The sequence below is a fragment of the Lygodium microphyllum genome, unplaced genomic scaffold (assembly GCF_053477565.2).
Source record: "Lygodium microphyllum isolate KBCC unplaced genomic scaffold, Lygodium_microphyllum_v1.1.10 scaffold_32, whole genome shotgun sequence".
Lineage (NCBI taxonomy): Eukaryota > Viridiplantae > Streptophyta > Polypodiopsida > Schizaeales > Lygodiaceae > Lygodium > Lygodium microphyllum.
Genome location: NW_028229515.1, coordinates 4,847,676 through 4,874,209, shown reverse-complemented (window position 1 = coordinate 4,874,209; position 26,534 = coordinate 4,847,676). Strand labels below are relative to the sequence as shown.

Sequence of the window (26,534 nt, the reverse complement as noted above, 5' to 3'; positions counted from 1 at the left end):
GTAGGTCTTCTGTAAAACAGTCCTTGAAATGCGCAAGAAATTCTTTATGCCTAGGATGTATATGATTTTCTTTTACTTGTAATTCATTCACCCAAATGAGATAGGATTTACTACTCTTGCGTAATGCACGTTTAGCTTGAGTATGCGAAAGCAGTGGAAAAACATTAGATACATGCATACCATATAATATAATAGATTTTCCTTGAAAGTTAATATTCATTGAATGTGTGGAATAATCTATATCTGGGTTATGCTGGTGACGCCACGGCATATCTAAAATAATGTCACTCGACTGTAATGGAACAACTAGGAAATTTCTTCTTTCAGTATATTGACCAATTTGAATTTCTAAGTCATGCACTTCCTGTGTACCATTATACCTAGTGCCTAAGAATGCAGCTTTGATGCGATAATGCGTAGGTACAGTCTGTAACTTCAATTCTTTTACTAATTTTGCTGAAATAAAATCATGACTGCTATCGTCATCGTGCAAAATAATCTTTTTCTTTCTATGCACCAAACATTTCATAGTCAATAAAGAATGTGGAGTTGGCATACCTGGCAAAGTATTCGAAGTAGTAGTAGTGTCGTCCTCATCTTCTGTGAAATCAGGCATATCTTCATGTTCGTCTTCGTTCATTGCTCCAAGGTAGTTGATATGGACATGTGGCTTCTTTGAATGACAATTTGCTGCTAGATGTCCAGGCTGGTGGCATTTATAACATACTATTGGCTTGGCTTTGGTTATATTGTTTGCAATGGCAGGAAGTCTAGGGACATTAGGGTTTGGCTGTGGAATAGGCTTAGGGTTTTGATTGACATTGGATGGTAAAGCAAGTGGTTTTGCCCAATTTTTGCGGAAAGATGATGAAGAGAAACGACCTGGATTAAATATTCTAAAATTGGAATTGAATTGTTTAGATCCATAGTTACTATTGGCTTGGAATTGCTGTGGATGTCTGTCTCTACCTCGTAGCTTATCTTCAGTGTCGTGAGCTAGTGAAATGGCGTCTTCAAGAGTAGCAGGCTTGAACATGTTAACTTCAACATAGTAATGCCCAAGGAGTCCAGACATATACTTACGCTTATGTGTCGCTTCAGGTACGTCTTCAAGCATGCGTAGCTGGAGTAGTGCATTCCAAAAACGTTATGTATACTGAGGAATAGGCTCACGATCCCGTTGTTGGAGAAGATCCCATTGCTTAATAGTTTTCTCATGAAATTGTGGTGGAAGGAAATTCTGCATGAACTTCTTCTTGAAATCCTTCCAAGTAGTAGGACAATCTATACTCTTGGGTACTACAGTCCACCAAAGAGATGCTCTGTCTACTAAATGATTAGTGACACACTTGATTTTATCTTTTTCTGCATAGGTTTCCTCATGGAAATAGTCGTCAAACTGACTAATGAATGCTAGAACAGTTTTTCCTTCTTGTATACCATTGAAAGTACGGAATTTGAAACTTCTTTTACTTATCTTTGATTCCTTGCGGATGGTTTGAGCTTCAAGAGTTGCGTCGATGGTACATCGAATAAGATCTTCAGCTTGAGATTCTTCTTTGTCGGTAGACGCTCTTTGTAAATTTGCCAGTTGAGCTTGCAATGTTTGCCTAGCCCTTTGTTCTTTTTTCAATTGTATCATGATTAAGTCCAGCTTTTGCTCCATCGTAGGCTCAGGTAAGTCGCCTTCAGCCATAAGATCATCCATATGTGGTTCCGTCATCCTGCAAAACTCAAAAGACCTTTCTCACTCAAAATCAAGTTAGCGGGATGAGCGTAGCTCAAGTTCGAGAATACAAGGCTTATGTATTTTTGGGTATAGCTTTCACAATCTTCGAAAAATCTGTGTTTTATCCTTCTTCGTATGCTGAAAATGCTTCAGCAAACCTGGGTATGGGTAGAGTACCTTCCAATGAACAACTTTACAGTTCGGAGTTTCTGCGCAGGAACAGTCATTCTATGAGTTTTGAGCACAAGTCAGTTTTGACTCCAGTTGACTAGTCTGACTTGCAGAGTTGCAGACTTGCAGAATTTAGTCGATTTATGGAACTTGCAGTACTTGACCTGCTTTACGGGACTTGTAGAACTTCAACTTAATGGACTTGCTGAACTTGCACCTTGCAGACTTGCTGTACTTGGAAGATTTAGGAAATTAGTTGGTTTAGTAGCTTTAGTGACTAAAGCTTATGATTTTTTGGATTTAGGACGTCGATATATTGACGCCGAGTTTGACGCCGCCAAAAACATCCTCTTGCCGCCAATTGATAATTCGTTGATTGAAGCTTCTTAAAGCTTCTAACCTTAAGCTTACTAACTTATAACCTTAAGCTTTGAAGCTTAGTGAGAGATATGGGAGTTACTCTTTTCTTTGTTTATCCATGATTTGACGAAGGAGATGTAGGAGTGGTCCTCCGCCTCTGTAGCCCGGTCCTTCGCGATCCAATGACAGAAACAGGGGTTCTTGATCCCCAGAAATCTGCCTGTATCGACGGTTCGCGACGAGATTGACCGTAGATCTCGATCGTTCCAGGAGCTCCGCCTTCGCACGAGATGGGTAGCGATTGAAAGCTCTTGATCTCAGCTTCGCTCTGATACCACTGGTGCCCAGATCGGATGCTGTATGCTTGCGTAGTGAATGTCGGAAGGTCCCCAAGAACAATGAACTCTACTTTTTGCACAAATTACAAGGTAAAAAGCATGAACGACAAGAGCAAGAGACCAATTGGGTGCAATCTCTCCCCATGCCTTGTGTGAGCGCTCCACAAAGCATGTATTTTATGTATATTTCATCTTCATGCTCAATAATAGCTCAATTTACAAAATAGCAAGCTTTTAGCTTTTGAGTTTGCTTTATTGCTTTAACACAAAAATAAGAATAAAGCTAATGGACGGTGCCTAAAGAGTCTGGCACGCCCAATACAATGTCCAAATAGAAATAACATAACCGTGCGCCCATGCGCATACAAAATAATAATAAATAATCGATGTCTCAATAAATAGGCATGACAAAATATAGGTGTGACGCCTATCAAAATATAATCCATAAATCGAATACTCGCTATCCTCCAATGCTTTTCTCCGTCACTGTTGCTATCTCTACACATCAACTGAAGCATTCACAATCGTTAGTAAAATAATACAATTAAACCGACAAAAGTGAATACCTAGCAGTCTTCAGCTACATAAATAAATCAACTGGTTAGAAATAAATCCTAACCTTAATTTATTACGAGTGCGCGCTCTAAACTCATAAATGTTTATTAATTTAATATGCATTTTGCGGAATCACCCGTTATGGAATCACCCATGTACACACTAAATTAATGAAACGCCCGAAAAGGATAGGCGTCCCCATCAACTTCTCGCACAAAGAATCCACTTTGTGTATGAGCCCCGGTCATCAAAGTTTACGGAATCCACCGTAAAACCTCACGGAATCCACCGTGGCACGGAATCTACCGTAAAATATGCATAGAGCTTAGTAAGAGGTTGAAGGTAAGCCTGAGTTTTCTCCTTTAGATTTGGTGCACAGAACTAATGATCTTGTAGGACCTTCGGAATCTCCACTACGGACTGGTCATCCGCAAGTGAAACCTTGCTCGGATTACACATCACTTCCACAATACTTCTTTTCTCCAATGCCAGTTCCAAACCCTATTATTTCAGATTCTATGTCAATTGATTATGTATTTTTTGTTGGATTGGTAGATGCTAATCAAGGACTCTTTGAAACGATCTTTGGTTTGTAAGTAATGAGGAAGATAGGTATTTCTTTATGAACTCGAAACTAGGTAAGAAGCTAAAAGAAAAACTTGTAAGTATTCCTACCCTTCCTTTTCTTTCAAATGATTTTATTTCTCATGGTCACTATGGAGTAGGTGCATCTTTATCTAACGCATCTAATGGATAAAAGAAACCTACGATGTTTCCCACAATATCCATCACAAATCCATTTGGGCTTACACCCATCCCTCCCTCATCTTCCGTTGCACCTTCCTTTCCGCTTTAATTAATTGCACCACATTATCCACTACACACTACACCAAGGGGTTTTGCACATTTAGGCATAACCTTTAGGACATCTATATACCCATTTTCAGGTAGTGTACCTATGATGGAGGTTGGAGCTACCAAACATATACGCTATACGGCTCGGGATAAGACCCATCGCATCAATATGGATCATGAGCTTCAAAGTTTCAAAATCAAAGACAAGGATGACTTGAAAGTTAAGTTGGTTGAATATCAGTATCTCCTGCTGAGTTCTCAACCACTGGGGCTTCTAAATCCTCTGATGATTAGGTTATCCTGTTCTTGAACAAGCTGCCAAGAAAATGTTTCCATTTTGTGTAGCAGGTGATTTCACAAGCTCAGATACTTGCACTTTATAAGTTTGAATGTCAGCCATTGTGTTACATACAGCTGTTTGATGAATTTTCTAACACATCCTCTATAGAGGGGGCTCTAGTTGCATCGTTTCAGAGGGGGCAACATGGTAAGGGCACACAAAACTTAAATCAAAATCAAAATCGCTATAAGGCTTGTGAATCCCAAGGAACCAATCAATATATACTTAAACTTGGATGGCAGAATGTACCTAAAAAGAATAGGTATTGTCAATATTGTTAAAAGGTTGGCCATTATGACAATGAGTATCGATCTAAGGCAAGAGGCATATAGCCAAAATCCAAGAATTAGACACCTGTATCCTAGTTGGGTAACCCCCAATACGGGAAGTAAGATGGTGGCAACCCTCAGCAAGGGCAGTAGTGAGGCCAAATCTACTCTGCCGCCGGTTTGTCAGAGTTGGCAAACTACTCAACTCCAGAGAGTTTGTCTGATTGGTCTAAAGAGGCTTGCATCATTTCCTTAGAGATATGAGATGCGAGTCTCATTCACATCTACGAGTTGCCTTTTGATGAGGTGCCTATAGGGAAGGCCTACTTATCATAGACGAGTATATCAGTATATGTTTGGCTTGTGGACAGTGAAGCTACCAATTACATAGCTCGTAAAGTAGACATTTTTTCTTTCCGAGCCCCTAGCCGAGAGTGTCCGTGTAGGAAACAGCTACTTGGTCAAGATTTAGGCCTAGGTCATATCACTTTTTCCATTGACCTAGGTCTCGATCTTGCTTCACTGGATGATGTCTATCATATCTCCCAGCTTGGGGTGAACTTGTTGTCCGTTTAGTGGATACTATGAGCAAGGATTCTGATAGCGAGTTTACCTCCCATGAGTTTTCTAAGTTTCTACAGGAGCAAGGCATTGCACGCGAGCTTACCTCTACCAACTTCCTTGCACAGAATGGAGTCATAGAGTATAGGAACCGGATTGTCATGAATATGGTATGCTCTATGTTGTTTGTAGCAGAGCTCCGCGAGTGCCTTTCGATCAAGGTTGTTAAGACTTCCATGTATATCCTCAACCGATGCCCAACAATGGCGTTCACTAGAAAGACTCTTCTCGAGGCATTTTTTGGCTCAATATGTTATTTCTTTTTCAAGGTGTTTGGTAGTCATGCTTATACATACACTCATGATGACAAGATAGGAAAGCTTACTCCTCTAGCAGATCTTTTAAACGTTGTGGGCTATTCTTCCAAAGCGAAAGCATTTTGTTTGTTTGATCCTTGAACGAACAAGGTGATTGTTCGGAGGGATGTTATCTTTGATGAGAGGAACATAATGTAGTCTTCTGTAGCATTGGACTCTTGTCCTCACCTTTGCTCACATCATTTGAGATCCTGTCTTCTGAGCCATGGCTCTTGACCTTCCTACAGATACTTTAGCTCCCGAGCTTCCTTTGCGAGACGTGTTACCTTGTTGATACTAGTAGACCATGTGGGATTCGGGGATCCTTCCACTGGATTTCACTCTAAAGGAAAATATAAGGCTCGCCTTGTAGTGTAAGGTTTTAGGCAAAAGCATGACATTGATTATAAAGAAACCTTTGTACCTACCACTTCACTGATATCTTTTCGTTTGTTGGTTATACTTGTCGCTCACCAAGTTGGCCAATTTATCAAATGGAGGTCAAGTCTTTCGCTTGCAAAAAGCTCTTTATGGAGCGTTAAGATCTTGGTACAACAGGATGGACGAGTTCTTACGGAATCATATATACCATTTTACTCCCTATGATCCAAATCTCTATGTGCACATCACTAGCATGGGGGTCAGCTATATCCTATTGTATGTTGATGAGATATTACTCAATGACTTAGATTTTGTGGCTTTAATAGAAATTAAGGTATAGCTTTGCACTACCTTTGAGATGACAAACTTAGGATTGTTGTCTTATTTCTTGGGAATGGAGATTGCTAGATGTGAGGGAAGTATCTTTTTGTCATAGTAGAAGTACAGATTTTGCCTCTTTAATAGAAATTAAGGTATAGCTTTGCACTACCTTCGAGATGACAAACTTAGGATTGTTGTCTTATTTCTTGGAAATGGAGATTGCTAGATCTGAGGGAAGTATCTTTTTATCATAGTAGAAGTACATACTACAACTGGTGGAATAGTATTGCACTAATGAGATACGGCCAGCGGCCACGCCTCTAGATTTCACTATCTATCTGCAAAAGGATACCTCATGATAAACTTGAAGTAGAGGAAGACTAGGATGGAGCAAGTAGTGATGGTCAGGAACTACCTACTATCTTCTCCTTTATTATTATTCTTCCATTCTCTCAGTCTCCTACAAGTGGTATCCTCAAAAGTGATAGATACCCCCAACTTAAGGACAGTTTACATATGTTTTTACTTTAGATATATACATTCATAGGATATGACTTAGGATATGTCCTATTTATCAACACTCCCCCTTAAGCTCAGAATGAGCTTGCACACATAAGACTCCAAGTGCACTCTTGAAGTACTCAAACTTATCTTTACCTAATGCTTTGGTAAAGATATCAGCAACTTGGTCATTTGTTTTCACATGAACCAAGTCAATCTCTCTATCAATGACTTTATCTCTAATGAAGTGATAGTGCATTTCTATGTGTTTTATCCTTGTATAGTAGATTGGGTTGTTTGTCAACATAATGCTGCATTGTCACAATACATAATGACTCCACCTTCAATCTCTATCCCCATGTCACATAAGATCAAGCTCAGCCATGTCTGCTCATATGCTGCCAATACAATGTCTATATGCTCTGCTTTAGTGCTTGGTAGAGCAACTATAGGTTGTTTCTTACTGCTTCAACTTACCATGGCTGATCCAAATGAGAATACATAGCCACTAGTAGATCTTCTATCCATAGAGCTACCTGCTCAGTCTGCATCTGAGTATCTGATTCGAGAAAATCACAAAAAAATATTTATCTAACACTTTGTTGATTTTTTGTACATTTGGAGCTTTGAAATAAAGAAGAGGGTGGGAACAATCTCTTGGGAAATCCAAGAAATCATTGGATGGAAATATTTCATGGACCGGTTTACCAAGGGGGGGTGAAGAGTAAAGATCAATGGAGGAAGGTGAAGGAAAAATGTGTAATGTGAAAAGAAAAGACATGAAATGGATTTGGAGCCATCCAAAGGGCATGTGAGGCTCACAATGTCATGGCTTTGGAGCCTTATGATAATTCAAACAAATGGGACTCTTCTTGGAAGCATTAGTGGAAGAAAAATCAGGCACATGATTTTGTAGGATTTTTAAAAAATACTTCCACTCCGATCCAAAAAAACTTTTCAACATGAAAGTTGTAGCGCGTGGGTTGAAGTTTTGGCTGGTATTTTTTTATAATTTTTTGGAGCTACGAGTTGAGAGATATCGCGAAAATGGTGGACGCCAACTTTTTCCAACTGCGGTGGAGACCACCTCCGAATTTTATACACACCACACTTTTTTCCCCACACTTAATACTTCCATAAAAGATCCTTTATTAGACTCCCAACCCTTTCCCCTCTCTTCTCCTCTCTCTCAAGCTAGTAAACCATTAGAATTCCCCTCCTAAATCACCCTCAAATCATTTTTAATTGTAGTAGGTCCTATTGAGCCTTCCCCATTTTCTCTCATGAGCTTATGCAATTTATTCCCTTACTATAGCTTATGCATGCTCTACAGTGTAATAAGCCCATGCTATTGGTGTCCATATTGTATATATTGGTTATGTCTTGAGAGTTCTCCATCTCTTGTGCCCTCTTAAGTTTTATTGATTCATCTATTTTTTGTAGTTCTCTCTCTCTTTCTCTCTCTCTCTCTCTCTTAGTTTTTCTCTCTTTTCCCTCACAAGCTCCTCTCCCTCTTGCATAGCGTCCTAGTCCGCTCTTCCATGACTAGGTGGTGCCCTTATCTCATTCACTTTGTGGCAGAAGGGAGTTTGACATAGTATAGAGGATGTCATACCGAATTTCATTCGTCATAAATTGGTGCCCTCGTTGAGGACATTCTCATTTAAAATTCTCTGTTTTCTTATACGGGACGATACAACACATAGTGGTGTATCCTCTACAATAAGTGCTTCAAGTGGCTTTTTTTCAACGCCTTTACCAACTCTTTTTAAAGCTGGTTGAAGTCCACGACTTCCACAATGGGTTTCTAAGGAAGCCCAAGAAAAAAAGTATGCCTGCCGGATGACGGCATGTATGCGGGTAAAAGGTGTTTACCTTAGAAATTCCATTTTCTCACAACGGAAAAAATCATGTTGCTATCAATTGCTAGGTTCTCATAATTATGGCGAGTGTTTTGCAAATAAAGTGAAGGCCCTTTCGGGAGGTCCTTACTTCCAAATCATTAAATCTCTCTCTCTTTGGCCTAATCCATATTTAAGGAGGACAACTATGCATGAACGGTGTGGAGTTTTGTAGAGGTGCAAAGTATGAAGACTACCTTCAACTGTTGCTATCTGGAAGGTTGGGTGTGGTTGAAAAGGTGGCCATTACACCTTATGAGATATATGTCGTTGAGGATGGACACACTAAGGCAAGAACAATCACTGGTGAGCAAATTCTCAGTATAGCAAAGTTAGTGGATTCTAGAAAGAAACACTCTGGGAAAAATCCTTTATAATTCAAGAAAGTGCATTTTCTCTATTCCCTTAAGTAGTCTCCACTTATGAATAATAATAATGGTCCGAATTTCTACACCTTCCACTGTACAAAACATCCGAGTTAATGCATGCATCAGTAGGAAGATTTTCTTTCAGCAGCGTCTTGTCATGTACTTTGGGGCTAAAAGATTAAGGGAGATTCTTGTATCACCAGAACCTATAATCTTTCCAATGCTAGACTACAATGCATTCTTCAATGTACATGTCTTTATTTTATTATAATAGTTTCTCATGAATCACCGCGAGTTGTATGGATCAATCCAATCTCTTACTATACAAACTGTACATATTGTAGCCAGCACAAAGCTTAGATTCCAAAGCATTATTAGAAGCATACTGGGGCCTAGACGTCTTGTTGAAATCAATGCATCTGTAAATCCATTCGTTCTTCCTCTTATAAAATACAACTTAAGTCTAGACGTGTTCATCTTTGTACTCTACTAAGGCAACATGGCATTTTTAAGTTTCTTTGGGCGCAATGGAAAAAATGCAGTGGATTTTTTGGACAACCTTGAGATGGCCTTCCTTATCTCTAGGAGGGATGATGAAGCATTAAAGTTGAGAGCTTTTCCTTTGGTGCTCAAGGAAGAAGCTAGAATGTGGTTCTAACTCTAAATCCGTCCCAAACAGATAGCTTTCTTGCAGAGATTTCAACAAACTAACTTAGCTGAAGAGTTATGGCAATGGCTTTTGGCCCTCTATCAAAGTGATCCTTATGGTTATGCAACTTATGAGGAAGGGTTTTTGAAGCTTTGGGGCCAGTGGTCAGACTCACTGAATGCTGGTGAGAGAGCTCCAAACTGCCTTCAAAAGGATTGATTTATTTCAGGTTTGTATCCCTTGCTCAAGGAGAAGGTAAATGTAAAATTTTCAAACACTTTTGAAGATGCTTTGAGAATCACTAGGGAAAAGAATCGAAAGATTCTATATCAAGCCCAAGCTAGCCAAGCAGTTTTGGAAAACATCACAACTATGGAGGTCTCTCAAGTTCCCCCAAATATATCTAATGCACCAGGTCTTGTTTGAGGTGAAGAAGATATGATCCAACAAATAAACAATCTTACTAATCAACTAGAGGGTTTGAGAATGAATCATGTACAAGGTGCAAGAAGACCTATCGAGGGGAATGGTAAGAATCGACCACAAATGCGGCGACAAGCAAGGGAGATGTGTTACAGTTGTGAAGAAAATGGACATGGCATGTACAATTGTCCTCACCCTAGAAGATATAGTCACCTTGCTAGAGATCCTCGACAATAAGTAAACCCTCCTCATGCTAGGACTCAAGAGCAAGAGCAGTCACGACCTGCAATTTTACAATCACCTTATGTTCAAGCTGAAACCTCTGACGTTTAACCAAATGTTAATGTTATAAAAATAGAGGAGGTGGTTAGGGATAGAAGGCTTCAAGAAGAAATAGCGAGAGGTAAGATGAAGGTAGATGTAGTAGAGACCATGCCTATCAAGTGGGTACGTGTCCAAACTGAGGCAAGCAAGGAAGTAATCAATGAGGCAAGTACATCACGGGCACCTAGAGATGAAGGGAAGAAGAGAAAGACTCGAACTAGGTCTAAAATTGATATCTCCGACTTCCCTTTGGGTTCTCAGACGCAACCTTATGATCTGATAGCAGATGAGAGCTCTCAAGGGCCAAAAATTACTTAGCCACAACTACTTCATGTCTCTTTAAAGCTATGACGACAATGGTAAAAAATGGTAAGCACAAGGGCAAGGCAAGGTAAAATGGTTAGTGCAATCAAGGCATATGGCCTCAAAGATATAGTGCCTTTAGTGGAGGCTCAAATCAAAGGTCAACGGATTTGAAAAATATACATCGATAGTGGAGCAGAGGTTTGTGTCATGACAGAAAAGCTTATGTATCAATTAGGCTTAGAAGTAATGGAATCCTTATCCTTTAGGGCAAAGATGGCGAATAATGATGCGGTCACATGTGTGGATGTAGTGAAAGCTTTGAGAGTTTTTGTTTTTGGAATCACTGGAGAAGTGGATGTTTATGTGATGCTAGTAAAGGGAGAAGGATATCCCCTCATCCTAGGGAGACCTTGGCTTATGGGCATTGGAGCTAGGCAAGATTGAGCAATAGGGGATCTGGAGTTGAGGCCACGTAAGTGGGTGGCCACGATCAAAAGGTGATTTACAACTTGAAGAGCAGGCGTCAAGAGAACCTTGAACTAGAAATGTCTGCCGATGAGTGGAGCTCAAGTGGATGTTCATCATCGGTAGAAGAGGAAGAGAGTTCAAGTGGAGAGAGTGATAGCACTCTCGAAGTTATGGGCGTCACCTTAAAGGAACCTACCTCATCAGAAGACAACCTAAGAATTCAAGGAGAAGATGTGTGGGATGCTAGCCTAGAGAAGATGATATCCAAGGATATAAATGATGAAGAAAGGGAGGGTTATGTGAATGTTCTTAAGAAGCATGCATCATTGTTTATTTCTGATTATACTCACATTACAGGTGTCACTGCAGTGAAGTATCACATCCAACTCAAAGAAGGAAGCAAACCTGTAGTACAAAGATTGAGAAGACTGGGAGTTGTGCAACAGGATGCACTGTTGACAGAGGTGAAGAGACTCTTGAATGCAGGATTCATATATCCATTGGAAGATTCAAAATGGATCTCCCTAGTAGTAGTGAGACTAAAGAAAAATGGTAAGTGGCGAGTATGCATAGATTACAAGCCACTAAATGTTGCAACAAAGAGGGATCACTTTCCTCTTCCATTTCAGGATGAAATCTTGAATGAAATAGTGAGACATGAGCGGTATACAGTGTGTGATGGCTACTCTGGCTACTTCCAAATTTGCATTGCAGAGGAGGATCAAAAGAAGGACTTTCATCACACCATGGGGCTGTTTTGCCTTTCGGGTCATGCCCTTTGGTTTCACAAATGCCCCAACAACCTTTCAACGATTCATGAATATGGTTTTTAAATCTTACTTTGGTAAGTCCATAAGGGTTTTTATAGATGACTTTTGTATTTACAGCTCAAGGAACATACATCTACGCAAGGTTGATGAAGGATTTACTCGCTTAGCTAGGTTGGGTGGACAACTAAATAAGGATAAACGTCACATTGGGGAAAGCAAGGTTACACTACTAGGGCATGTAGTGTCAATTGAAGGAATTGAGGTAGATCCAAAAAAGGTAGAAACATTGCTAGCTCTACCTTCCCCAACCTCCATCAAACAATTAGTTTTCTTCTTATAAAAGCTAAGATATTTGGGTAGATTTATACACTTACTCTCTCAGGCCATATATCGCATGCAGCAACTGACACGCCAAGAAACACTTGTATGGAGTGAACAAAGTGAAGGACATTTTAAGGAGATAAAGAAAATGTTAGGGTCACTTCCTATAATCCTCTAGCCTTCTTGGAAAAAATCATTCTTTGTAAATCCTAGCATGGGAGACGAGACCATTGGTGCTACTCTCCTACAAAAAGATCCAAAAACATTCTTCATGAGGCTTGTGTATTTTTCCAGCCGCCTCATGAAAGCCTCAGAGAAGGCTTACACCTCCATGGAACAACTAGTGTTGGCCCTCATGTTTGTAGTAACCAAATTTCGGCTATATTTGCTTTCAAAGAGGTTTGTGATCATCATTGTGGAGGATATGTTTCCCTCTGTACTACAACATATGGAAATCTGTGACAAAATAGCAAAGTGGGTGGTTCGACTTCAAGAGTTTGATTATACAGTGCAGGTTGAAAAAACAACTCGAGCATGCCTGGCTGATATTTTGACAAACAGGTGCTATGAGAAAAATCTCAGGGTGAAAAGAAAGGACCTTCCACTACCCCTATCCATAAAGACTCTTGCAGCCGCAGGCATTGTTGTTTTCTCTCCTTTAGGGGAGAGAATCTATGGTGAAGAAATCATCTTGGAAGGTGTCCACTCTAACAATGAGGCAGAATATCAAGCTTTAATTCATGGTCTTTGTTGGTGTCTTGTAATTTAATCGAGAGGTTGAATGCTTTTGAAGGCTCCATGCTATTGGTAAGGCAGATGCAAGGTAGATGGGCATGCAAAAATACAAATCTCTCTAGTAAAATGAGAGGCCAAATCTCTTATGAGAAGATTTAGGGAGGCACAAGTACATCATGTGCCAAGAGACCAGAACAAGGATGCCGACCATCTAGCATCATGAAAGCTGAATGAGTCAGTGGTGGGAGCAGTGGCTATCAAACCCCCACTTCAGCAAGGCAAGGAAGACTTGAAAGATATTCTATATCTCTTAGAGCAAGGAGAAGCTCCCAAACACCTGACTAAGGGAGAAAGACAGTAGCTAGCTCGAAAGGCTACAAGATATCGCATGGTAAATGATAGTTTGTATTGTCTTGGTAAGGATGGTGTGCTTAGGAAAGTGCCTTCAAAGTGGGAAATTGAAGAAATCTTAAAAGCTTGCCATGATGATGTGTGTGGAGGTCACTTTCCACACGACATCACAAGTAGAAAGGTTCTACAAGCCGGCTTTACTTGGCCCAGTCTACACCGAGATGTCAAATATTGGTGTCAAATATGTAAAGAATGTCAGAAATCAGGACCACGATGGCTCATAGCAGAATCCCAAACCCCAATTAAGGTCTATGGACCCTTTGAGAAATGGGATGCCATAGAGCCTGTACCATGCAATCCATTAGGAAAAGAGTATATTATCATGGGGATAGATTACATGACTAGATAGACCGAGGCTATATCAACTAGAAGAATCACTGCTAAGGAAGTGAGTAAATTAATATTTGATCACATTTGTTGTAGATTTGGTACCCCTTTTGAAATACTATCAGATAGAGGACCAGGGTTTAGAGCTAATGTAATGGGTGAACTGATGCAAAAGCTAAATATTCAACGACGGCACTCTACCCCTTACTACCCTCAATGCAATGGATTGGTGGAGAAGGTAAATGGAATGATTTGTAAAATCATCAACAAACAGGTACATTCAAGGCCTCGGGATTGGGACAAGCACCTTAGTGGAGCTCTATGGGCTTACAAAACCTCCTTCAAAACCATGTTAGGGTTCACACATTTTCATCTAGTTTATGGACAAGAGGCTTTTTTGCCTATTGAGGTAAAATTAGCTAGCCTTCGGGTATTAGGTGGCACAGTAGGCTCTCAAACGGAGAAGTTACATCAAAGATTATTGGACTTAGAGAGGCTACAATTGGATCATAAAAAAGCCATCAACCACTAATCCCAGGAAGCTGAGAAGCGTAGAGAAAAGTTCAATAAGAAGCTAATAGATAAAAACATCAAGGAGGGATCTTTAGTGCTTCGATATGACAATCGCTTTGATAAAAGAAAGGATGTCAAGTTTCTCTACCAGTGGGAGGGACCGTTTTGGGTCATAAAAAAATTCAACAATGGCTCCTACAAACTTTAAGACATTGAGGGAAAAGTGCACAAGACCAGGGTAAATGGATGGCACTTAAAACCCTATCACATTAGGATGGGGTCAGCTTAAGTTACCAAAGAGTGTCTAGAGGCATAAATACATCTAACCAGGTTGGGAGGGGACTATATGATCCGAGAAAATCACAAAAAAATATTTGTCTAACACTTTGTTGATTTTTTGTACATTTGGAGGTTTGAAATAAAAAAGAGGGTGGGAACAACCTCTTGGGAAATCCAAGAAATCATTGGATAGAAATATTTCATGGACCGGTTTACCAAGGGGGATGAAGAGTAAAGATCAATGGAGGAAGGTGAAGGGAAAATGTGTAATGTGAAAAGAAAAGACATGAAATGGATTTGGATCCATCCAAAGGATATGTGAGGCTCATAATGTCATGGCTTTGAAGCCTTATGATAATTCAAATAAATGGGACTCTTCTTGGAAGCATTAGTGGAAGAAAAATCAAGCACATGATTTTGTAAGATTTTTTAAAAATACTTCCACTCTAATCCAAAAAAACTTTTCAACATGAAAGTTGTAGTGCGTGAGCTGAAGTTTTGATTAATATTTTTTTATAATTTTTTGGAGCTATGAGTCGAGAAATATGGCCAAAATGGTGGACGCCAACATTTTCCAATTGCGGTGGAGACTATCTCCCAATTTTATATACACCCACACTTCTTCCCCACACTTAACACTTCCATAAAATATCATTCATTAGACTCCCAACTCTTTCTCCTCTCTTCTCCTCTCTCTCAAGCTAATAAACCATTAGAATTCCCCTCCTAAATCACCCTCAAATCATCCTTAATTGTAGTAGTAATGTATGAATTTTCACTACTCTCTCTCCATTATTGTTAGATATGATATTATTTTATGAAGATTCAAGCTATGGGGGGAAGAATGGAGACAACTCACCTATGATGGAACTTTATTAAGTACAAAATTAGTCAACAAAATATCTAGATGGAGCTTGCACATTGGTGGAACCATCTTAATACAGCTTTGGTGGTGTTAATTCCTATTCTATCTTAACCTCCTCCCTAAACACCCTCAAGGCCTATATAAAGAGGCATTCTTCTTTGTAATTTGCAAGAGAGAGCCAAGAGACCTTCAGCCCTATTGAGCCTTCCCCATTCTCTCTCATGAGCTTATGCAGTTTATTCCCTTACTAAAGCTTATGCATGCTCTACAGTGTAATAAGCCCATGTTATTGATGTCCATATTGTGTATATTGGTTATGTCTTGAGGGTTCTCCATCTCTTGTGCCATCTTAAGTTTTATTGATTCATCTATTTTTTGTAGTTCTCTCTCTCTTTCTCTCTCTCTCTTTCTCATAGTTTTCCTCTCTTTTCTTTCACAAGCTTCTCTCTCTTGCATAGCGTTCTAGTCCGCTCTTCCATGACTAGGTGGTGCCCTTATCTCATTCACTTTGTGACAGAAGGGAGTTTGGCATAGTATAGAGGATGCCATACCGAATTTCCTTGGTCAGTATCCAAATAATGTATGCTGATTGCTTTTTCATAAAACAAACCATAGCCAACTGTCTTCTTCACATATCTAGGAACTCTTCTCACTACATCCAAATGTGATTTGTATGGTTTTTGCATAAAATGACTTATCAATCCAACAGCATACTCAAGTTTGGTCTTGTAATGGTCAAGTAGATAAGACTACCAACCATCTTTCTGAACATAGTGAAATCCTCAACATAAGATCTATAATCCATCAACTTAACATTTTGATCCAATGGTGTATCAACCGGTTTGCATCCTGTCATGTCATATTTTTCCAATATCTCCAATGCATATTGCCTTTGTATCAGCCATATACCATGAGGTGTGTCAATAATCTCAATACCCAAGAAGTATCTCAACAAACCAAGGTCCTTTATATCAAACTCTTTATGTAACCCATGCTTAACTTCAGTAATCTCCTTCTCAAGTGTACCTGTAATAATGAGATCATCAACATAGATGACAACAAAAACCATACCATCTTCTATATGCCTCACATAAAGTGAATAATCAGCTTTACTCTGCTGAAATTCCATTATGTATAATAATTTGCTGATTCTATACCACCATGCTTTTGGTGCTTGCTTCAGTTCATATAAAGTCTTTTTTAACCTGCATACATAATGTGGGTATTTTGGATCTACATACCCTCTGGCTGTTCCATGTACACTTCCTCTTCTAAGTTACCATTTAAAAATGCAATTTTCACATCCATTTGATAAAGTTTCCAACCATAGATAGAGGCCAATGCAATCACTGATCTCATTGTTGTCATTTTAGTTGCTGGATTGTCATTTTAGTTGTTGGACTAAATGTTTCTTCATGGTCAAAACCATAAGTTTTTGCATATCCTTTTGCAACCAGCCTTGCTCTATACCTTCAAGGGAACCATCCGACTTACATTTGACCTTATAAACCCATTAACATTCAATGGATTTCTTGCCATGAGGTAATTTCACCAAATCCCAAGTCTTGTTTTTCCTTAGTGTATCCATCTCTTCATCCATTGCTTGTCTCCACTCTTTGCTCTCTATTGCTTCTTCAAAGCAAGTAGGCTCCACATGTTGTACAAAGAAACCATGTATGCATAATGCATCTTCATGAACCCATTATAAGTCAATCTATCAACTGGATACCTTACCCTTTTTGACCTTCTCAATCGAGGTGCATTACCATGTGTCTCAACTGATCTAGCGTGTGGTGGAACGTACTTTCCTGCACTTCTAATGCCAGGTGTATTAACATGTGGAATGGCATACTCATTATCTATAGATTCATCTTCTGAACTTTCAGACACAAGTCTTTTTCCTTTCGCAACTTCTGCACTCCTTTGTGCACTTATCAACCTATCACTCCATGGACTGTAACTGCCACTGCTTTCCACATTCTCTTGAGGTCTTGAAGCATCTTTCACATGCTGATTTTCAGCCTTGTTGTTTGCTGAAATTTTCCTTCCATAGACATCATCATCATTGCTTTCATAGGAATCAACATCCACTACAATTTTGGGATTGTACCATGATTCATCTTCACTGAATCTGACATCCCTACTTATACTTCCTTACTCACTAGATCATAGCATTTTGTATCCCTTCTTCTCATCAAGATATCCAAGGAAAATGCATTTTACAGCCTTTGATTCCATCTTCTTTCTCAAATCATCTGGAACATGAACATAACAAACACATCCAAACACTCTAAATTATGCAACAGTGGGTGTCTTGCCATACATTTTCTCATATGGTGACATATTATGAGTCAAGGCTGTAGATGTTCTATTCATAATGTGAACTGCAGTATGCATTGCTTCTGCCTAATATGATAATGGTATGTTCATTTGGTTCATCATTGCCCTTGCAACCTCTACAATGATCCGATTCTTCCTTTTAGCCATACCATTTTGCTGAGGTGTGTACCTATATGTCAATTGCCTTTTGATACCATGATCTCTCAAGAAGTCACAAAACTCATATGACATATACTCTCCACCATTATCTAACCTTGAACATTTTATGTAGCATCCAAACTGCTTTTCAACCATAGATTTAAATTCCAAAAACTTTTCAAATGCTTCACTTTTATGCTGCATAAAGTACACCCAAGTTGGTTTGCTAAAATCATCAATGAAAGTGATATAGAATCTACATCTTCGGCTCATGGAAACATTCTGACATGGGCCCCAAATATCTGAGTGTACCATTTTCAAAGGATAGCTGCTTATTCTCTCCCTCTTTGGAAATGGCAATCTGGACTGCTTGCCAAATTGACAAGCCTCACATACATGATCAAAATTCACATATCCAAAATGCGGTAGATCACGAACTATTTGTCTTGATTGCATTTGCTTCAATCTTTGCAAATTGACATGACCAATCCTTCTATGCCATAATTCCACATCCTTATCTTGCCCATGTCCTCTCTCAACATTCATAGAGTTTTGAATCACTAGAGTATCTACATCCAAAGCAAATAATCTCCCTTTCTTTCTACCATGAGCAATCACCCTGCCAGTTCTTCCATTATGGAACTCTTCAATGAAATCCAAACTTATTGAATCTCACGTGCAATCCTTGATCGGCCCAACCAATGCTAAGTTCTTAGTTATTGTGGGCATATAAAGTACATCACCAAGCTTATTCTCAATCCCATCTTTGGTAACAAGTGGTACTCTACCAATATGAGTAATTTTATGTAAAGCATCATGACTAGTGGCAACATATTCCTCATTCTGCATCTGCTCCTTGCTATCAAACCACTCAGCGTGATGAGTTATGTGATTTGTAGCTCTTGAATCCAAAAACCAGTTATTCTCACGAAGAGGGTGAGTCATGCTCCATAGCAAATAGGTGACCTCTAGGCGATCCACCTCTAGGTCCATAACCTGTATTACCATAAGTGTTTGCATAGTGGCCATATTGGGTCCTTCCACGACTTCTAGAAATGGCATTCTGTTTGTGATAACAATTCTTCTCAAAATGACCAAACTGCTCACAATAATGACAAGTGTCATCTCTCTGTGAAGGACTAGACCGTCTTCTATCTCTAGGGAAAGATCTCCCCCCGCCTCTATGCATGAAGTCACCACGACCAAAGTTATCTCTTCCACGAGCAAAACCATAGTTACCATGACCAAGTGAAGAGCCTCTAGCTCTAGATGAGCTGCCACAACCTCTCTGGTGATAGAAAACACTATCTCCACCTGTATTTTTGCCACTACTAGATGCATTCAATCCCAACTTGATTTCTTCTATAAGTAGCAATCCAATGAGCTCCTCAAAGTCAGGTATAGAGTCTCCTCAACTGAAATAGAGGTATCCAAAGATTTGAAAGCTGGTCCAAGTCCATTTAGTGTCACTGGCACTAAATCATCATCATTAACAGGTGCATTAATGGATGTAAGGTCTTTTGCGATTTGCTTGATTTCTGCCACATAGTCACTGATACTACGATTGCCTCTCCATGCACCATGTAATATTTGCTTGAGTTGTATCTTATGAGCTTCTGTACATGTTTCATACATTTTTTCTATGATTTCCTATGCCTCCTTACAAGTACTTGCCTTCTTGATATGAGGAATCAAGGTTTCCAAAATACATATGGAGATCCAATGCAAAACCTTCCTATTCTTCCCTATCCAATCCTTATATGCTTTCTTTTTCTCTTCAGGTGGATGTTTAGGAACTTCTGGACATTCATCATCACATGTTATGAGGTCCCATAGACATCTACCTATAAAAAAATTCTCCATTCTGTAAGACCAAACACTATAGTTGTCTTTGGCCAATTTGTCTCCCACAATCTGAGTGATCTGTGCCGTGTCAGACATTACGACTTCTGCAAATTCAGAAAAACCAGCAATACAAACTGTCCACAAGTGGTATTCAGCAGCATGCCCCAATCCGGAACATCAATGGTCCAATCCGAGACCAAAAAGCATAAAAAATGGCCCAAAAATATATGTAAAAATAGCTTCCAGCAATATGACTGTCATAAATGTGTTCAAAAACTGTCATATGCATCCATCCATAATGCCAACATGTCATACATTTAGTTCCCAACAAGAAACATCCAATTGGGATCCCAAATGATGTCAGTATGACCCAAAATGCATCAAAACAAGGGTCTAAAATTGACCATTTTTCCTGCAATTTTTCTACAGTTTTTTATGCCAACATGAAAGTACATATCAAGCTGAAGCTACAGAAAATTTCCCATAATTTTTTTTGAGCAAAGATCGGCCTTCAAATAGCCTCCTGTAAGTTGCATAGAACCTGCCCTTGGCTTCTACACATTCCCAGAACAGATATTGAGTAGATTTTTCATGCATTTTACAGCTATTCCAGATATGTCACCAGAAGGATCCTCCAATTGTTGAAAAACAATATGTGATACTTTCTGTTCCTTTCATGAGGGTCATAAACAATCGTCAAAATGCTTAACTGTGTACCTGCAAGTGCTAGTGCACTTTCAAGGTCAAACCAGTATACCTTGCTCTACTCATATGGGGTGTTGCCATACTCATGGTTCATTTTGCATACATTCAAAATGAGGTGTCATTATGCATTCTCTTAGCAGAGAGGATGCTACCTCTGCTTATAGCATCTCTACGCATGGACGCTTAATTTATGAAATGTTGCCTTTGTCGACAGGCGGAGAGGTAAACTTACCATGACGCATCAACACGAAATCCCTGCTCCCTCAATGGTCTACGCCTCTCTCTGTCTAGGCTTGTGCGTGTGGATCAGCAGACCTTGAAGCTCTTCCCAGTCCGCTGCATAACCTCCATGGGTCTAAGGCTCTTGCTTGCTCATCATTTGGACGCGTAGAAGCAAAGGACTCGTGTTTTCCGATCAATGACTTTGCAGACATGCCTTTGAGTTATCAAGACCATTCCAAAGTGGCATCTTGAAGTACATTGCACATGTTCTGAATTTGCATTGCTTTGGCGGAACAAGACTAGGGTTTCCGCATTGGAGACATTAAACAATAGACGGCTCGACTATTGTAATAATGTTGCAACCTTCGGTTTTTGTTGGACGAGCAGGTTGTGTAGTTTCTTATCTTTAACAGCACCTTCTGGTAGAATTGTTGCTAGGGACTGTATTGTCAATGCATTTCCTCAAGGATGCAGCAATGCTTGACATAGATGGCATCATGGGTCAATTCAATTGGTCACACATATTCATGCTTTCCATTGAGTGAACCTGTAGACCTTGCAGTATGGGGGAATCAGTCCGAGACAGTTCTTGTGCAAATGGAAGCAGAAGTAGCAGGCAGCCCTACATGTGCGGAGCAGGATATTTAGGTTGCAACAACTCCTCCAATGAAAAACGTGTTGATTTTTTTTCTAATAGAAAAGCTAATGATGACATAGAAAAGTTATTTCAAGGGAGGGCTCTGATATCAATTGATAAACTTAAAGTAGAGGAAGACCAGGATGGAGCAAGTAGTGATGGTCAGGAACTACCTGCTATCTTCTCCTTCATTATTTTTCTTTCATTCTCAAAGACTCCTACAAGTGGTATCCTCAAAAGTGATAGATACCCCCAAAATAAGGACACTTTACATATACTTCTACTTTAGATACATACATCCATAGAATATGACTTAGGATATGCCATATTTATCAATACCTCGGGTTAGCCTTTTGATGCTCATACCTATCATTCTGTTGTAGAAAAATTAATTTGGTTGATTCATGCTAGGCCAGATCTTGCATTCTCAGTTAGTCAGTATTTTAATGCAACTAGAATGTCTCATTGGTTTGCTCGTCTTCATTGTCAAGATATTTAAGGTGTACCTATAATTTTGGACTAACTTATGGCCATGGTTTATGCTTGTAGGGGTACTGATCGAGTGGAAGATCCTAACACTTGGTGTTCTCATGGAGGCTACCTCTGTACCCTGGGCATGACACCCATCTCTTGGGCCAGCCATAAGTAGGAGATGGTGGTAGATATTCCACAGTTGAGATAGAGTATCGGGCTCTTTTCGATGTCACTATGGAGTTCATCTATGTGTGGAACTTACTAGTTGTACTTTAGTTTCCTTGCGAGTTGCTTATAATTGTCTATTGTAATAACCAGAGTGCTTTTTCCCTTGTGGATAATCCTATTATCTCCCCTTAGACACAGCATGTGGCAGTTTACTACTACTTTACTAGAGAGCAGGTTGAACTAGGCACCATTTGCCATGAGTTTGTACTCTCAAGCAACAATTTTGCAGATATTTTGACCAAGGCGGTGAACCTGCGGGTTGTGTAGTATCTTTTACCATGGATCGGCTTGGATACACCCTTGTCTACTTCCGATTGATGGAGAGAGAATCCTTCCTTTTTATGTTAGTTTAAGAGGGGGTGGTTTCCTTCTCTTGATAGTGACAATGATGTTTACAACTTTTCACTTTCAGACATTTATTTTATATCTATTATTTATTATGAAAATTTGTAACTTCATATACATTGTTAAGATGACATGATTGCAAAAGGGTGCTTGGGTAAGTGAATAATTCCCTTGTGAGGGCAATGTCCAAGCGGCACCATTACTTCGTAATCTACTTGAGCATGAATATTGGCATTCTCCTTTGCATTATCCCATGCATTGGCATTTTGTTCATGTAAATATGCATCTGTGCGCATTTGTTCCTTTTTGGTCAGAGCCTTGGAGTGCGCATTTGTTCCTTTTTGTCCACCCTTTGCTTGATGCCTTGGTTGCTTTGGTGTGGGATGCCTTGGGGTAAAAGGAAAAATATATCAAGGGCTTATTTCTCATGGCTCAGTTTTGGGCCTGAGAGGGGGTGTCGAGCTAAAAATGCATTAGCATGACTTAAATAATCCCAAAACATGGTTAATTAATGAAGAAAACCTCTTATTTTTAAAAAGAAACATGATCCTAGAGAGTTATTGTATCCCACATGCAAAATCCTAATTTAGATGCTCCAAACTTTCTATAAATAAGCATGCAATCCACCACTTTTTCCTTAATCTTGTTTTTGCAGGTTTCAAGAGCCATATCTCTGCTGCCACACCCTGTTCGTGGAGGACATTGCGGTCAGATCTTCCATAAGCCATCTGGCACCTAATTCCAATCTTCATCACCTTTTTGTAGCTGTCGCTAGATCTTGAGAGCTATCGCCTACAGTTTGGTTCTATCGCTATTAACTAGGAATTGTTGCCTTGATCTTCTCTCTCCTTTGAATGTTGTGTTTGCAGTTTGTGGCTGCCACCTTGACATTCTCTCACCTTTGTCTATGCATTTGCACCCAATAGCTGTCGTTCAGATTTTCTCTCCTTAGGTACTTGCGGTTTTAATCTCTCTTTCTTGTACTGTCGTTTGCATCATATGTAGACTTCCTTGGTTGCGTTTTTTAGTGTTTGACACTCAAAGGATACCATTGTTGCAATTCAGGATCCGCACTCTATAACTCATAATTTTTGCCTTGATCCCAAAGATACCAGAGTTGGAGGTTCTATATTCATTGCATAGTGTATTTACTGCATGAGCAGTGTATATTTATTATTCATTCACTTTATTATTCATTGTGTTCATTGTCTTTGAGTTACCCTAACTCTAACTGTGTTTTGAGTTTATCAGTTTGTGCTTTGTCGTGCGATTTTTTTTTGTGCTTTTTTGCATTTAGGGCATTTCTTTACAAGCCCCTCCTCCCGAAGATGTTATACTATAGTACCATTTTATGACTATAGCAGACGGATTCATTGAGAGACTTGGACACCTAGACATATACATGCCACATGAAATGTTGGTAGCCATTAGCCAACTCAAGGTCTTCTCTCATTATAGCTCAAGGTCAAGACTGGGAGAACAATCCACATCTTTAGAGGTGAGTAGACTTATAGACTATGCTAGGAGTTGGAGAGTGAGGAGCACTACATCTGCAAGTGCAGAGCGTACAATACAATTCAAGCTAGGTACCTTACACTATTCTTTTGTTTTTTTTTTGTTTGGGTTTGGGGGGGGGGACACCTCCCTCATGGAGTCTCCAGAATTGCGTCACTTGGAGTAGTTTCTAGTTGAAATTCAGAGGCTTTGCACATCATTACTATAGGCATGGATTGTGCAAAGAGGGGGATGACAGTCAATAGCTCACCGATCTCTTCTAGACAGTGACCATACACACAACACCTACATGGAGGTTTGTGATAGTCCAAAGAGATGAGGAGATCAGAGCAGCATGCCGATGGCGGGTGCAAGGGTACCAGACATAGAGGCGACACTAGAGAGAGATGAGAGAGATCCACTAGTGACAAGCAATACCTGACATAGCTAAGGGATCAATATAGATGCTGCCCCCATACTATCTCATCAAGGATGTAGGATATACTCTACCCCACCGATCATGAATGGATGGAGCTAGTTATCAATGTATCACATTTATATTCAGCCACATAGCTAGATATGTACTTCTTCATATATCTGCCCCATCATCCTTATGTTGCATCTTTGTATGGGCATTATCTTGCCTTATACACCACTTAGCTTATTTTCACAGTATATCACTGATTATGTTTTAGCACGCCACACGTTGATGTCTAGTGATGATCATCATTGTACAGGGTTTTGTCTCATAGACTGATTTTGGCCTCAAAAGATGTTATTACATCTTTCTTTCTGTAATTGTGGGCACAAGTTTCATATATCTAGTAGTGGAAAACCTGGTAATGGAAAGCTTGATAATATAAAATTTTAATGGTTCTGGTAATTGCATTTATGTTGCACTGTGCAAAGCTCATTTCTTTTCATCATAAAGGAATACACAAAAGTCTACCCTATTTCCTTTCTCTTGATTTTCCAAACACCCTTTAAAGAGTTTCCTATTTAAGAAAACTTTGTGGATGCTAAAGACATTGGAAGCGTGTTTTGGAGACTAATTGATAGTGTCAAGTGCTGAAACAAAGAGCTCGGTTCAGAATGCAAGCCACAGGCTGACATGAACTTGGACAATGAAAGCAGTGCCCAGTGTTAGACCTCTGTTGGTAGAATCAATCGTAGGTTAAAATATACTGCTGCCACCTATTACCATAGAAGATTGGCTCTCCGTTGCTGTTGAAAATGCATTTGAAACCTGCTGTCTCCTGGTTGTTCCAGCTGAAAGCACCAGCTGACAGGTTGCCTATCCTTGTTGGAGAGGGCAGATGGGGGTGAGAACAGCCATAGATCAGTTGACTGCTGGAAACCCTAGCTAGGATCATTACCTGGTAACTACTGCTGCTTATCTACACACAGATGCTGTGGGTTGGTGTGGAGGTTGTCCATACAGCACAGTTGAAAACACAGTAATAGGGAACAGCTGTCCTAGGCCCTCAGAACACGGAAATGCTGTCCTGGACAGATCTGCTGAAGGGGATGCCAAAATGGGATGGGGCATGTCCCCTATCCTGTCCCCAACAGCCGTCCCCCCGTCCCCTTGTCACATCCCCTACCCCTAAGAGGGGACTTCTTTTTTTCTCTTTTTTTTGGGGGGTGGGGGGCAGCTTTTGAGGGTGTTTTTTTGGTGGGTTTTCTTTGTGGGTAAAATTTTTCAGACTCCTTCCAACAAGGACTTTGCCTTATGTCACACATACATATACAAAATCAGCATACACTTGTATGAAGTCATATCAAACCAGCTGGCATTACACAGTTTTTCTACAATGGTAAATACGTGTATGCATGCATGCACATGCATATGTTCTTTGGTAGTATACATTCACCCACACATCCACCCACCACATCACATGCATACATTTGAAAATCCCATTTATGCATGCCATCCTACTCCATCCCCATTCCCTACCTTTGGCTGTACCCCATCCCCCATTCCATGTTACTATGGTTGAAAAGCAGCCGCTATGTTACTGTCAGAAAGCTTTTCTCCACATAATGGGAGCTGAAAAAGCAGCAGCTGCATCTGCATCTGCTCAGGAGGTTGATCTGGTTGTTCTGATGGCATCCTCTAGTGCAGCAACTATTGAGTCGTGAAGTCTGTCACGTGACATTCTGCCAAGATTGGGAATTGATGCTCTATAAGCATCTTAAACTAGAAACCCAATCATGTACAACTGCAGATAGCAAAAGCTGATACCTAATAGCAGCAAGTAGTGCTGAAGAGAAGAGTACCAAGGTGGCGCCAGGGCTAAAAGGTCAAATAAAAACTGTGGCAGCTAATGATGCATATTATTTGGCATTATGATGCCTATTATTTGGCATTGTGTATGCATTACGTGTACAAGATGAAAAAATTAGGAGAGGCCCAACATGTACGACCAAATTTCCAAGCTTAAAACTGGAGAGTTCTTGCAATGGCCCCACTAGTACAAACATTAAGGCACAAGGCATCAAAGATTCACATGTATCAGGACCATGAATTCGCACTGAATGTATTGCAAGTGGGCTCCATATTTCTACCATGCGGACTTGAGTGTGCTCATGTTTTATTTCTGTAGTCGATTTTAATATATCTATTAAGCTGAATAGTATCCTTTTTCCATGAAATAAGAAACCATCTATTTTGAAGTTGATCTAATTTCCACTTGTCCTGAGAAAATT

General features: G+C 39.8%; 1 protein-coding gene across 2 annotated transcripts in view; it reads left to right on the top strand.

Annotated features, from left to right (window-relative positions):
* LOC148009238 (uncharacterized) overlaps positions 1–26,534 on the top strand; it is a 145,226-nt gene that overhangs the window by 114,920 nt on the left and 3,772 nt on the right. The gene's annotated exons all lie outside the window — the stretch shown is intronic.